The sequence below is a fragment of the Hermetia illucens genome, chromosome 3 (assembly GCF_905115235.1).
Source record: "Hermetia illucens chromosome 3, iHerIll2.2.curated.20191125, whole genome shotgun sequence".
In the NCBI taxonomy this organism is placed as follows: Eukaryota; Metazoa; Arthropoda; class Insecta; order Diptera; family Stratiomyidae; genus Hermetia; species Hermetia illucens.
In genome coordinates this window covers 12,642,318-12,655,088 of record NC_051851.1, presented here as the reverse complement: position 1 = coordinate 12,655,088, position 12,771 = coordinate 12,642,318, and the positions used below count along the sequence as shown (strand labels likewise).

General features: G+C 49.3%; 1 protein-coding gene across 7 annotated transcripts in view; it reads right to left on the bottom strand.

Annotated features, from left to right (window-relative positions):
- The window catches only part of LOC119651012 (sex determination protein fruitless), an 852,573-nt gene that overhangs the window by 447,365 nt on the left and 392,437 nt on the right, over positions 1–12,771 (bottom strand). The window contains exon 1 of one of the 7 annotated variants that reach the window (XM_038054309.1): positions 723–914. The exons of the other annotated variants lie outside the window; for them this stretch is intronic. The gene's annotated coding sequence lies outside the window, so the exon portion shown is untranslated. Of the gene's footprint in view, positions 1–722; positions 915–12,771 lie in introns of those variants that run through there. 7 annotated transcript variants of the gene reach the window in all.

Genomic DNA, 12,771 nt, shown 5'->3' with positions numbered 1-12,771 from the left:
TAATTGGCACGCACACAGCCCCACAAAAGAGCTGCCTCTTTCAGCGCTCAGCAAGCGAACCCACGGATTAGGTTTCGATTCAGAACCACGCAAAGAGAGCATCGCTACCCACACAAGCTTAAGTTTGTTTGCAAAAATTTAACCTTAAAGTGTGCAATTTGCACACACGTGCGCGAGGGATCCAACAGCCTTAGTGTATGCAAATATAGTTGGGTATGTGTGGGTAGTTCATTTGTATTTGACGCTTCAACACCACGACAGGGTGCAGTAGCGCTACGGTGGTTTGTTATTGTTTGGCAATTCGCGTTACTCGAAATTTTCGCAGTTTCTCCACTTACACCCCAGCGACGAAGCTGCGGCGACCTTCGGGGCCGCCATAACTGAAAAACTCGTTCCCGCCGTGGCCGGGAAACCTAAGCAACGAGCGGCCGACTCCACTTCACTAGGGCCACCACCCGCAAACACATGAACAAACATATTTGGCGACCAGTGCGGAAGACCTTATTTTGACGTACTACTATCGCCATTGTGAATGGACGAAAGGGCCGCAGGGAGCGAGTCCTCGGACTCAGCGCCAGCTTCAAACGGCAATTACGCGCACACCTGCCCGAATATCACAGTAACTGGCCGCACGGTCGGCCCGCTAAACGCTCAGGCGCCCCGCGAACAGTTCAATCCGCTAATTGTGCCACTAATTAACGTTATAAAACAATAAAACTTACCTCGAGTAAGAATTCTGCCATCACACAATCCGGGCCAGGAGCTGTTAGTGTGTTGGTGGGCGTATGTAATCATCAGGTATTCCGCGATGAAATTCGCAAATATTTCGCTCGCACACACACACAAGGCCAGCGGGCGCCGATACGCTTTCGCGAATTGGAGCAAGCGAAACGGCACACACTGTGCGCCAAACTTTACACATGGCGGCCGATTACTGATCTAAAGTCGCTTGCAAAATTGACCGAGGGAAGTTTTCCGACTCAGTTGCAAGCGGTCAGATTTCCTGGAGTTTCCTCCAAATAACAGTTATAAAAGTCGGAGGCGTCTGGCGTTTGCCGAGTTTTCCGGCCTGCATCATTCTAGGTGCATTCATAACGTCCAAAGATTTCGAATTCCTGAAAAAGATACAGATTCGCGTTTATAACGTCCGAAAGCTCCACCAGAGCTTTGCATTCAATTCAGCCTGAAAGTTGGCAATGGTTCGCCGAAATCAGCTGACACGCCGGCCGCTTGGGTAAGCATTTGACAGTTGTGCGGGTTTGAAGGTCAACAATGTATTCATTGGCGGGTGGCGTTGGGGGTGGTGGGCTTGCTTCGTAGCGGCTAGTCGGCGATTGTGATGGGGGGATTCAAGCTCAGGTATGTATGTACGTATATATAACGATTTTCTTTTGGTTTCCGCATAATATTGGGTTTATTTATGTATTTTGCAGAAGCGTACAGTGTGTGTTGCAGTAAAGAAGATGAAATTGGCGATGTTGAGTATAAATGAATGTCGGAATGGGAATTATGAAATTGAGAGGAATAATGGAGGAAGCTAAGAGGCGTTGAAACGGAAGAAATATTGCACATTATTGAATGCATTCTCTTATCAGATTGACCTTGGAAAAGGCGAATGAATTCTTTCAACCGTCAACCATGATTTAATTTCATTTATCTACCCATTCACCCAGTTTTTTGTTAGCGTCTGCATTTTTCGCTCGCAACGACCTTACTTCGTGGTTGTATACCTTATTTGAAACTGTGGATCACCTATAAATATATTTAACCCATTTTCCGTGCATAGTTTGGTGCTTCCCGTGACTGGTATTCACCATATCTTGCTGAGCATTTCATCTGCTCTGATTTTCAAAGTTCGGAAAGTACCCTTAGACTAGCTAGATACCTTGCGCAATCAAAGGCAGGTTGTGATAGTTTTAATGAGATGGCTAGATGCTTTGGCGATTTTCTAAACACCATATCCAACAAAAGCAACTGAAGAATGATAACATGTCTCGACAAGAAATTAACGGCGACTATCAATAGTAATAGGGTCAAGCAGTGCACTGCAGGGTAGACTGACGCGGAATATAGCTCCCTGAGGTTTTTACAATCAATACTCGATAGATTTAACAATTAGACTTTATTAATTAATTTATTTAAAGAATGAAGAAAAAGTGAAGTGACTATTTTCTCGTTAGAGGCAGAAGAGAATTATCTCGCTTCATGTGTTTCTTTTCTGCCCCTAACTCATGGCACACTTTTCTCGCTCCCGTGGCGAGCTCTACAAAGTGGATAGTTCCGCGCCATCTATTTGTTCGCATTCGCAACATTCGAAATAAATTTCGAATGCTGCGAATCCTGCCGCGCCACATCACTCCGCCCCCAGATGAAACCTAGGGGTTTCGGCGACTGATCCCGGAACTTTGTTCACCGTCAATCCACAAAACGGACACGACGCTGCTTCGGGGCGGACACGGGTTTCAGCCTGGACAGAGAGACCGCCTTCCTGTGTCCACCGATCTCGAGCTGGAAGAAATGTTCTCCCCGCTCGAGAACGCGGTACGGGCCCTCATATGGAGGCTGCAGCGACTTCCGGACGGCATCCGTCCTGACCAGAACGTGCGTGCACGTGTCCAGTTCCTTGGGCGAACAGGCAGGTGTGGACGAGTGTCGGGTGGGTGGTGTGGCTTTTATGCGTCGGAGATTGTCCCTCAGCAGGCGCACCAACCCCGACTCCGTGAGACCCGATCTCTTGTCGAAGACCGAATCGCTTGGGAGTCTTGGGTTCTCCCCGTATACCAGCTCCGCGGGGCTGGCAGCAAATTCCTCTCGTCGGGTTGTACGTAGGCCCAGTAGGACGAGAGGCAAGACTTGGGACCAGGACGGATCGTCGCGTGCCATAATGGCGGCTTTCAGCGTCCGGTGCCAACGTTCTAGCATCCCATTGGATTGCGGGTGGTATGCAGTAGTCCGCTGGCGTTTAAAACCAAGGAGTTTGCCTAACTCGGAGAAAAGGGTGGACTCAAATTGCATTCCCTGGTCAGTGATGACCACTGCGGGGACGCCAAAGCGAGATATCCACTCTCGACAGAGGGCTTCGGCACATGATTGCGCCGTAATGTCTTTCAGAGGTATTGCCTCAGGCCACCGCGTAAACCTGTCGATGATTGTGAGACAATACCTATAACCGTGCGAGTCTCGCAAAGGCCCTACTATGTCGAGGTGTATTGTGTGGAACCGCTTGGTAGTGCGGGGGAATGAGCCCACTTCTTTCCTTACATGCCTGGAGACTTTACACTTCTGGCATGCGATGCACTCTCTGGCCCAGGAATTGACATCCTTATTCATAGAGGGCCAGAAGTATTTCTCGGTGACTAGCCGATTTGTTGTCATGATGCCTGGATGCACTAAGTCGTGAACTGCGTGGAACACTTCCTTGCGAAAGGTGGCCGGAATGTATGGCCGAGGTCCCTTTTCCCGAGTCTTCGCAGCAGAGAGAGAGGTTTGAGCCGAAGATGGGCAACTCCCGAAATTTGTATTTGGGGTTGGATTTGAAGCTCTGAAGTGCTGCGTCATCCTCCTGCGCCTTGGCAATAGCCGAAAAATCGAGTGAGGCGGGGATGTTAACCTCGGAGACACGAGACAAAGCGTCAGCAACTATGTTGTCCTTGCCGGACACGTGCTGGATATCTGACGTAAACTGGCTTATAAAGCTCAGATGTCGAAGCCGACGAGGGGACGCTTTGTCGGGCTTCTGTTTCAAAGCATACGTGAGAGGCTTATGGTCCGTGAACACTGTGAACGGCCTGCCTTCTGGGGAGAAACGGAAGTATTTGATGCTCAAGTACGCGGCGAGCAGTTCGCGATCGTAGGTACTGTAGTTCCGTTGAGCGGAATTCAACTGCTTCTAGAAGAAGTTCAACGGCTGCCAAACTTGATCCACCTTTTGGTGAAGGGCAGCACCTACTGCGATGCCAGAGGCATCAACAAAAACGGCTAGGGGTGCATCTTGCAGAGGGAATGCCAAGAGTGTAGCGTCGGCCAGTTGTTGACGGGATTTGTCAAACGCGCGGATAGCCTCTTCAGACCACACGATCTCTCGTGCGTCCTTAGTTTTGGGGCCAGACAAGTACGCGTTCAAAATGGACTGGTGATGGGGGGCCTTGGGCAGGAAACGACGGTAGAAGTTTAGCATGCCCAAGAACCTCCTCAACTCCCTCACTGTCTTTGGACGCGGGAAGCTTGTTATCGCTTGCACCTTGTCTGGGTCGGGCTGTATTCCTTCAGGGGAAATGAAATGGCCGAGGAATCTCACCTGTTTTTAGAGAAATTTGCATTTCTCAACGTTTAGGACTAAACCGGCCTCAAGGAGACGTTGAAAAATGCGCTCGAGATGGGCTAAGTGCTCATACTCAGTGGAAGAAGCGACCAAAACATCATCCAAATATACGAAACAGAACTCGAGGTTTCGCAGGACTGAGTGAATGAACCTTTGGAAGGTTTGCGCTGCATTGCACAATCCGAAAGTCATCCGGGTGAACTCGAAGAGTCCAAAGGGTGTGCATATTGCCGTCTTTGGAATGTCTTCACGAGCTACTGGGATTTGGTGATAACCCTTGGTTAAGTCCAAGGTCGAAAAGATGCGGCAATTCGCGAGGTGATGCGCAAAGTCGTGGATGAGTGGAATTGGATATCGGTCAGGAACAGTCTGTGCATTTAGCCTTCTGTAATCCCCACATGGGCGCCATTCGCCGTTTGGCTTAGGGACCATATGCAGTGGGGAAAACCAACAGCTGTTTGAGGGCCTGCAGATACCCTGTTGAACGAGTTGTTCAAACTCTTTCCGTGCAATAGCCAGTTTCTGGGATGGTAGAGGACGCACCTTCGAGAAGATCGGGGATGCTCGCGATCTGGCGCCCGAACGCTGAGCGTCCAACGTCGCCCGCGTCTCGGCCACACTGGCTGTTAAAGCGGCTATCTCGCGCCTCAAGTCACCCACCTCATCCGACGGTGGTTGAACGGCCGCCACGGTTGGGCGTACGTACACCTCCTGCACCTGGTCGGCCGTCGCTGCCAGTTCCTCCAAGGAACCGGAGACGCAAGGGAGGATCGCTTGGGTGCCCTCCGGGACCCGTCGCAGCCAGAGCGACTTGATCAGGTCATCGCCGATCTTGCTCCCACCCAATTGCCTCATTTCGCGAAGCAATTGGCTGGGAGTTCGATCACCCACCGTTAAACCCGCCAGTAAGTGGTCTAATTTTGCCGACTCGCTTGCCGACAGGCGCCTGATCAACTCGCTCTTGAGCTGCGTGTATGATGTCGACTTCACTACATCGGACACCAGAAGAATCGACTCTTCATCCAGACCGACCACCGCATAGTTGAAGCGGGTCGCGTCCGATGTGATTCCGGACATTTGGAACTGCGCTTCCAAATGTATGAACCACAACTCCGGGTTCCGCCGCCAAAATGGAGGAACACGCACGGCGAGGGCCGTCACTTGTGGGTTCGATGGGCCTGCCGCGTCTTTGTTGTCGATCGACATCTTGACTAGTAAAAAGGAAACTTCTTTTCGACGCGAGTGTTAAAACGAAAACGCAGTGAAACTGTTCTAACTACACGGCAGGCCGAATCCACAAACTCACGCACGTACAAAGAAATCACCACCGAAGCGGACGCTTTTAATCGCAGACCGAAACCACTTCCCAGAACTTCGCCCAGAGAGCGGACAACCAACGATGAACCGCACCTAAAACGCCTGAACGCCGTCTCTTGCAGCGGGCATACTATTTATTGATTTTTTTTTTTTTAAATAAATAAATTTAACTAAAACAAATTAAAATTCAAACAACAAATTACAATAATGATTCGCTCCTGCGGCGGCGCTGGCTTCAACGGCTGCGGTGTTGATGGTGAAGGCGGCGGCGGCGTTGATGCTGGAGACGGCGAGCGTGGCTGCGGCGGCGTCTCTGGTGACTGCTGCGGAAACGATGGTGGCTGCAGCAGCGATGGTGGCGGAGTCTTCGGCTTCTGCCTGATAGCGGTGGCTGTTGAGATGAAGTCAATTGGTTTCCAAATAATCGTTCGTTTTCTAGGTTGCTGCTGCCAATGTTGAAAGGTGGTCGCGCTCGTTGAACTTCTGATGCGGCAATAATGCTGGTGTCAGCTACGTTTGAGATGGTGATGGCTGCGGCTGCGGCGGCAACGATGGTGGCTGCGGCAGTGATGCTGACGTCTGGCGCTGCGGTGCCGGCGTCTGGGGCTGCGGTGCTGATGTTTGGTTAACTTGATAAAACGCGCTCGAGATCAGAGGAACAGAACGAGTCATCTGAGGTATCGGCTGCACAGGTTGTTCAATAGTTATGTTTACAGGTGAGGGTCGTGCCTCTCTTTCTTCACTTTGGATACTGATAGTACTAGGGCTTTGTGCTCTTCGGGGTCACCAATTTAACTTTAATAGTCCAATTCTTTGCAAACCACAATTTTTAGGTACACCGGAACATAGACTAGGTTTTTACACTCAATACTCGATAGATTTAACAATTAGACTTTATTAATTAATTTATTTAAAGAATGAAGAAAGAGTGAAGTGACTATTTTCTCGTTAAAGGCAGAAGAGAATTATCTCGCTTCATGTGTTTCTTTTCTGCCCCTAACTCATGGCACACTTTTCTCGCTAGTCTTCCACTCCCGTGGCGAGCTCTACAAAGTGGATAGTTCCGCGCCATCTATTTGTTCGCATTCGCAACATTCGAAATGCGAATCCTGCCTCGCCACATGTTCATGCACTTTTCTTTTCTGACTGGGCATGGGCTAATGTTTGCTCATCTCTGGTGCGTGGACCAAAATGGCTATGGGAAGGATACCCAGAACATAAAACCACCATGGAAGACGAGAGAAGAAGTAAACTTACGGTGCAGGGGCTCGGAACTCCAGTACCGGCGGCTTTTGGGAGTGAGCAAGCGGGCTCCCGGCCGTCGATATCCCTCGACCGCAGTGCCTCGGTGATGGACAACTTGGCCACCTTGGCATATAATGTTACAAGCGATTTGGATCTGGAGAAGGAAGTGTTCAGGCGAAGTACGACCTTACCGAAAACACCAGTAGCAAGAACAACCAAGGATGAACTGAAGACGGATCGTTGGACGTCAAAAACTGTGACAACACCCACCGCATATGTTCAAGATGCGCGACAGCAAGAGGTGCTCCAGGAACAAGAAAAGGATCCATTCAAAAGAAGCTCATCAACTTTGAGATCTCCACCAATGCTAAAGACGATGAAGGATAAAGTACAGGCAAGACCAATAACTGCCAAAAATGAAACAGCGTATAAAAGGAGTAACCCTGTCGGAGTTTATAGGGAGCGGAGTCCCGATCCGGAGGAATTACCCTTTATCCAGCTTGGGGCAAAAAAGAGTTGTCCGAGTTCATCTAGGACAAGGACAACGTGTACCAAGCCATAAAGAATATGGTGAGGGCTGTTAGAGTCCTCTATAATAGATCGCAGATGGAGGAAAAGAATACTAAGGATACGCCGAACCCCGCTGCACCAACAGTGTCACAAGCGACCCAAGTCACACCCAACCGTACTACCATCGAAACACGGCGAAATAAACGAGTACGGGAAAAAGAGGGGGATCCTTTAAATAATCAGCGGGCGTCTAAGAGAAAAAAAGTTGGACAGGAAACTCTGAAAACTAGCACTAATAGCTCTGAAGGAGGAAAGCGTATAGCGAATGAAGAAAAGTCGACTAGCGTTGCGAAGCCCAAGACGAACGGAAACGGTGGATGGACCAAGGTTACGAGCAAAAAAGCAAAAGTCCGAACCCGTCCAGATGCGATTGTTATCTCCAGTAAGGGCAATCTGTCCTACGCGGAGATACTCAGAAAGGTCAAAGCGGATCCCGACCTAAAAGATATGAGCGGAAATGTGAATCGAATCCGAAGAACCCAGAAAGGGGATCTTATGTTCGAGCTGAAAAGATCCAGCGTGGGCAAGGCTGATGACTTTCGCACTCGGGTGAAGGACTCACTTGGGGAGAATGCCGCAGTGCGTGCCCAAAAACATGAGATCTACATACAATGTAAGGATCTCGATGAAATAGCATCGAAAGCAGAAATTTGTACCGCTCTGAAGGAGCAATATAAATTGGAAGAACTTGCCGAGGAGTCTCTTGTCAGTTTACGAAAAGCCTATGGTGGTACTCAAACAGCCACAATACGAGTACCAGCGGAGACAGCGCAGAAGTTGTTGGCGGCCGGAAAAGTTCGGATTGGATGGGTTGTCTGCCGTTTAAGAGAATAGGCTTTACTAAAGAGGTGCTTTAAATGCCTCATTTTTAGGCACTTCGCCAAGGTATGCACCAGCAGCATTGATCGATCCGATCGATGCAGAAGGTGTGGGGAAAAGGGCCATATCGCCAGGGAGTGCAATAGGGACTCCAAATGCCTATTGTGCGAGGTTAAAAAGGGACAAGATAACCGGCATATTGCCGGAAGTAATAAATGTCCCGAATTTAGGAAGGCTCTCACTGCAATGTGCAAATGAGGTTTATTCAAATAAACCTCAATCATTGCAGGGTCGCTCAGGATTCACTTGAGCAGACCACGTTCGAATCTGAGATGGAAATCGCCATCATAAGTGAGCCGTACAGAAACCGTCACGGTGGCGTATGGGTCACAGATTCGACTGGTGGAGCGGCGATACGGGCTTGTGGTCGACAGGCCATACAATGGACTGCAAGTCAGGCAGTCAGTGGCTTTGTGTCGGCGAAAATAAGTGGTGTACATGTATACAGCTGCTACGCCCCACCAAGTTTGACACTGTTTGAATTCGAGGAAATGCTTGATAATCTTGTTCTCGACGCAAGGCGACGAAGTCCAAAGGCAATTGCTGGTGATTTCAATGCTTGGGCCCTAGACTGGGGTAGCAGAGAATCAAATGCTAGGGGGCGCAGTTTATTAGAAGCTTTTGCGCAGATAGACATGGTTTTGGCTAACGAAGGTGCTGTAAACACCTTTCAGAAGGGAGGGTCAGGCTCGGTTGTAGACCTGACCTTTGTCAGCCCTGCGCTGGCGCGTGGTATGTCCTGGTGCGTCAGTGAACGCTACACCCACAGCGATCACCAGGCAATCTTCTTTGAGACATGTGTCGAGCCACAGGCCAAAGAGCTATCATGCCCGAAACCGAAAAAGATTTCAGGCTGGTCTGCAAAATCTTTGGATGAGCAGACCTTCATAGAGGTGTGGCTAGATCAACCTGATAAAACAGACGCCTCTACGGAAAGAGCCGTCCATCTGGCTCAATCCATCGCGGTGTTCATTCCCCAGTAGAAAATCAAACTACTGGTGGAATGATGAACTGACAGGCCTTCGATCAGCCTGCCACCGAGCCGGAAGAGCGGCTCAGAGGGCAGTAGGTAGAGTCGATCAGGGGCAGAAAGACTGCGCCTATAAGGCAGCCCGCAAGAGGGAGTATTTTTAGGAGCTCTGCTCAGAAGCGGACGTAAACCCGTGGGGGGGGGGGCTACAGAATCGTGACGGGATGCTTCAGAGGCCGTTCATCTTCGCAGATCAAGTGTCCCACCCTCTTGCTAAAAATCATCGAGGGGTTATTCCCTCAGCAAGAGGAGAGCACCGACATATTCCAACCACCTCTGAATGTGACGGCAATTCCGCCAGTCACCAGAGACGAGCTGTTGGATATCTGCGGTAGAATAAGAGACAATAAAGCGCCGGGCCTGGACGGAGTACCGAAGAAGGCCCTTAAGCTTGCCATGAAATCCAGACCAGACATGTTCGCTGAGTTGTTCGAAGCGTGCATGTCCGAGGGAATATTTCCAGCGGCAGAAGTTGGTACTTCTGCCTAAGCCAGGTAAACCTCCAGGTGAACCATCCTCATACCGACCCATATGTCTTCTGGACACGGTGGGGAAAATGGTAGAGCGGGTAATCTATAGTAGATTACCCCCGGTTGTTGAGAACCAAGACGGCCTTTCAGATCGGCAGTATGGGTTTCGTAAAACCAGATCAACCATTGATGCCATCAAATTGGTTACTGGCTTCGCCGAAGATGCAATTCACGGAAAGGGCAGTACCAGCAAACATTGCGTGGTAGTATTCCTGAATGTGAAAAATGCATTCAATTCGTCCAATTGGAATCTAATACGGAAATCTTTAGCGAAGGTTGGTATTCCCGCCTATCTCGCTGCTATCGTCGATAGTTATTTAACTGAAAGGAGGCTCTGGTATGACACCCATGACGGAGCCCAGGAGTACGTTGTTTCCGCGGGTGTCCCGCGGGGCTCCATATTGGGCACACTATTGTGGAACATCATGTACAACGATGTACTTAATCTTCCCCTTCCGGGGAAAGCCATAGTGGTGGGTTACGCTGACGACATTGCACTGGTTGTTGTCGCAAAGCATCTCGAAGATGCTGAGTTATACTCAAGCGACGCAATCAGTGCTGTTAAAAGTTGGCTAAAGAGCTCTGGTCTGACACTTCCGGAGGAAAAAACGGAAGTGGTCCTCATCAATAAGCGCCGGAAGAGAAATTACGCCTGTATTAGAATCGGGAATCATATCACCACTTCCAAGGCGACCATCAAATACTTGGGGGTGGTGATAGATTAATTATAATCTCACCCAGTTTCTCACGGGGCATGGAGGATATCTCCAATACCTTCAGAGGTTTACATTGGAGACTTCACCCGACTGTCCAAATTGCGATGGAGTCCCAGAGGACCCAGAGCATGTATTCTTTCACTGTCCGAGATTTGTGGAAGAAGGGAGGAATCTAGAGGAGACTCTAGGAGAGGTGCTGGTACCAGAAAATCTGGTGCCGAAAATGCTAGTACATCAAGAGAATTGGGATGGGGTCAACTACATGATCGCATCTATCCAAAATAAACTGCGAAAAGCAGAGGAGAGGAGAATAATGCAGTCACGTGCGCCGCGTATAGAAGAAAGGTGACTAAGCTAGATTTAGCTGACTCCGCCCCGTGATGCAATACCTTATGGTGGTTCCGCGGGGCAGGGAGGGAGTCGGGAGTGGTTTTAGTGGGCAAAAAGCCCATACGCTGGACCAGTGTCTTTTAAAGATTTCCACCTCCTCAAAAAAAAAAAATGATTTGACGGCTTGGTGAACACCATATCGGACAAAAGCGACTGGAGAAACATCGAGAGAATGATAACATGTCTCGACAAGAAATTAACGGCGATTATCAATAGTAATAGGGTCAATCAGTGCATTGCAGGATAGATTGACGCGGAATAAAGCTCCCTGAGGCCAACCTATCTCTCTTTGGGGGTGAGCTGTCTTTCCCTTAGGGCGATGTGTGGATTTTCAGGGGCCAAGCCTCTCCTCTACCAAAACCGTTAATGAGTGATGATAGCCACACCCTGTACGAGGTGACCCTACTATTAACAAAACGCCGCGGATCTAGACTGGGGAGTCGAAAAACACCTCCAGGGTGTCATGTGAACCGTCCCTATTGGATAGTTTGCAGTCGGGAGTAACTTACTGTATTCGAACAGAGTCTCACTGATACCTGGTCGCCTCGGTGAGTAAGTTTGATCTTACCATGTTACGGGGGGCTATGGCACGGCGGACCTCCTAACCCACATACTCGTGGAAATCAAATGAGTACCCGTAATAAAATAGCAAAAAAATTTCGCCAGTAAAGTGGAACCCCGTACCGGACACAAACTGGTTAACCAGGCGAAGGTACTTCTCCGAAATAATGAGAGCCAGGTGATTACACCCAAGAAGGGAGAATTTGGGACGTCAAGCAATGGATTCAAGGTCAACATTGGTATACGCGAGGGCAACAACCAATAAAGACCACTGCTCAAAAAACAGGGGCATGCAAAAGCACGCCTGAGAGAAATATATCAGAAGTCAGGAAGGAGACCGGTCTCAGTGATGCAGGTGCTAATTGGTACCCGCGCTAGCCGGAGGAAGACCTGAAACCAGAAAAGGCCCTTAAGAAGGCGCAGGATAGACCTACGCCAAGAAAGCGGGGAGTAGCAGAGGTTAGCCCGCATTAAGGGAATGTTCTCAAAAAAACCAAACCTGAATGTAAGGGGGGGGGCGGGGAGGTCAGGAAGGCAGGAATCAGGAAGGAAAATTAGCTATATTAGTGTGGCCAACGGCATTCGACTGGCCATATTGCGGAAAATGTTTCCCAAGCGAATACTCAATCATGAGGAGCAGGAAACCATCGGAGACCTTGTCGTCAGGCAGATGTGCAAGGGATGGACTGTGAAACTTGTGTTCACCAGGATACACTTTCGACCAGGTCATATACTGGTGGACTGCGGGACGGAAGACATTGCGGATTGGCTTAGGATCATAGTTCCTAAATTGCCACAGACGACTTTTCCGATATTGGACATTTTTCCAAAGAGCAGTAACAAAAACTGCTGTTATTGTGACGTGGTGGCGCACCCAAGGAAACCAACTAGTTCCATTAGCAAAATGTTATATCTTTCGTGGGTCAACCTCCTAGTCCGTCTCCCGAGCAGCAAATATTACGCTTTGGTACCCATTGGTTTCGCGAAGAATGGGATATGGAAATGAGACTTAAAAGGATTGGAGCAAAGTACAAAATTTACAGAATGAGCGGAGTTAGTATGACCACCAGTGTGAAGTTTTACGTCAACGACTTCACGGATCTTCCAACCCCCTCAAACTATATGTACCAATGCGTTACGGATGGCGGTCCTACAATCATGATCAGAGCGGAGGCAGATCTTACAGTGGGAGAGATGGAATTCAATCCTTGG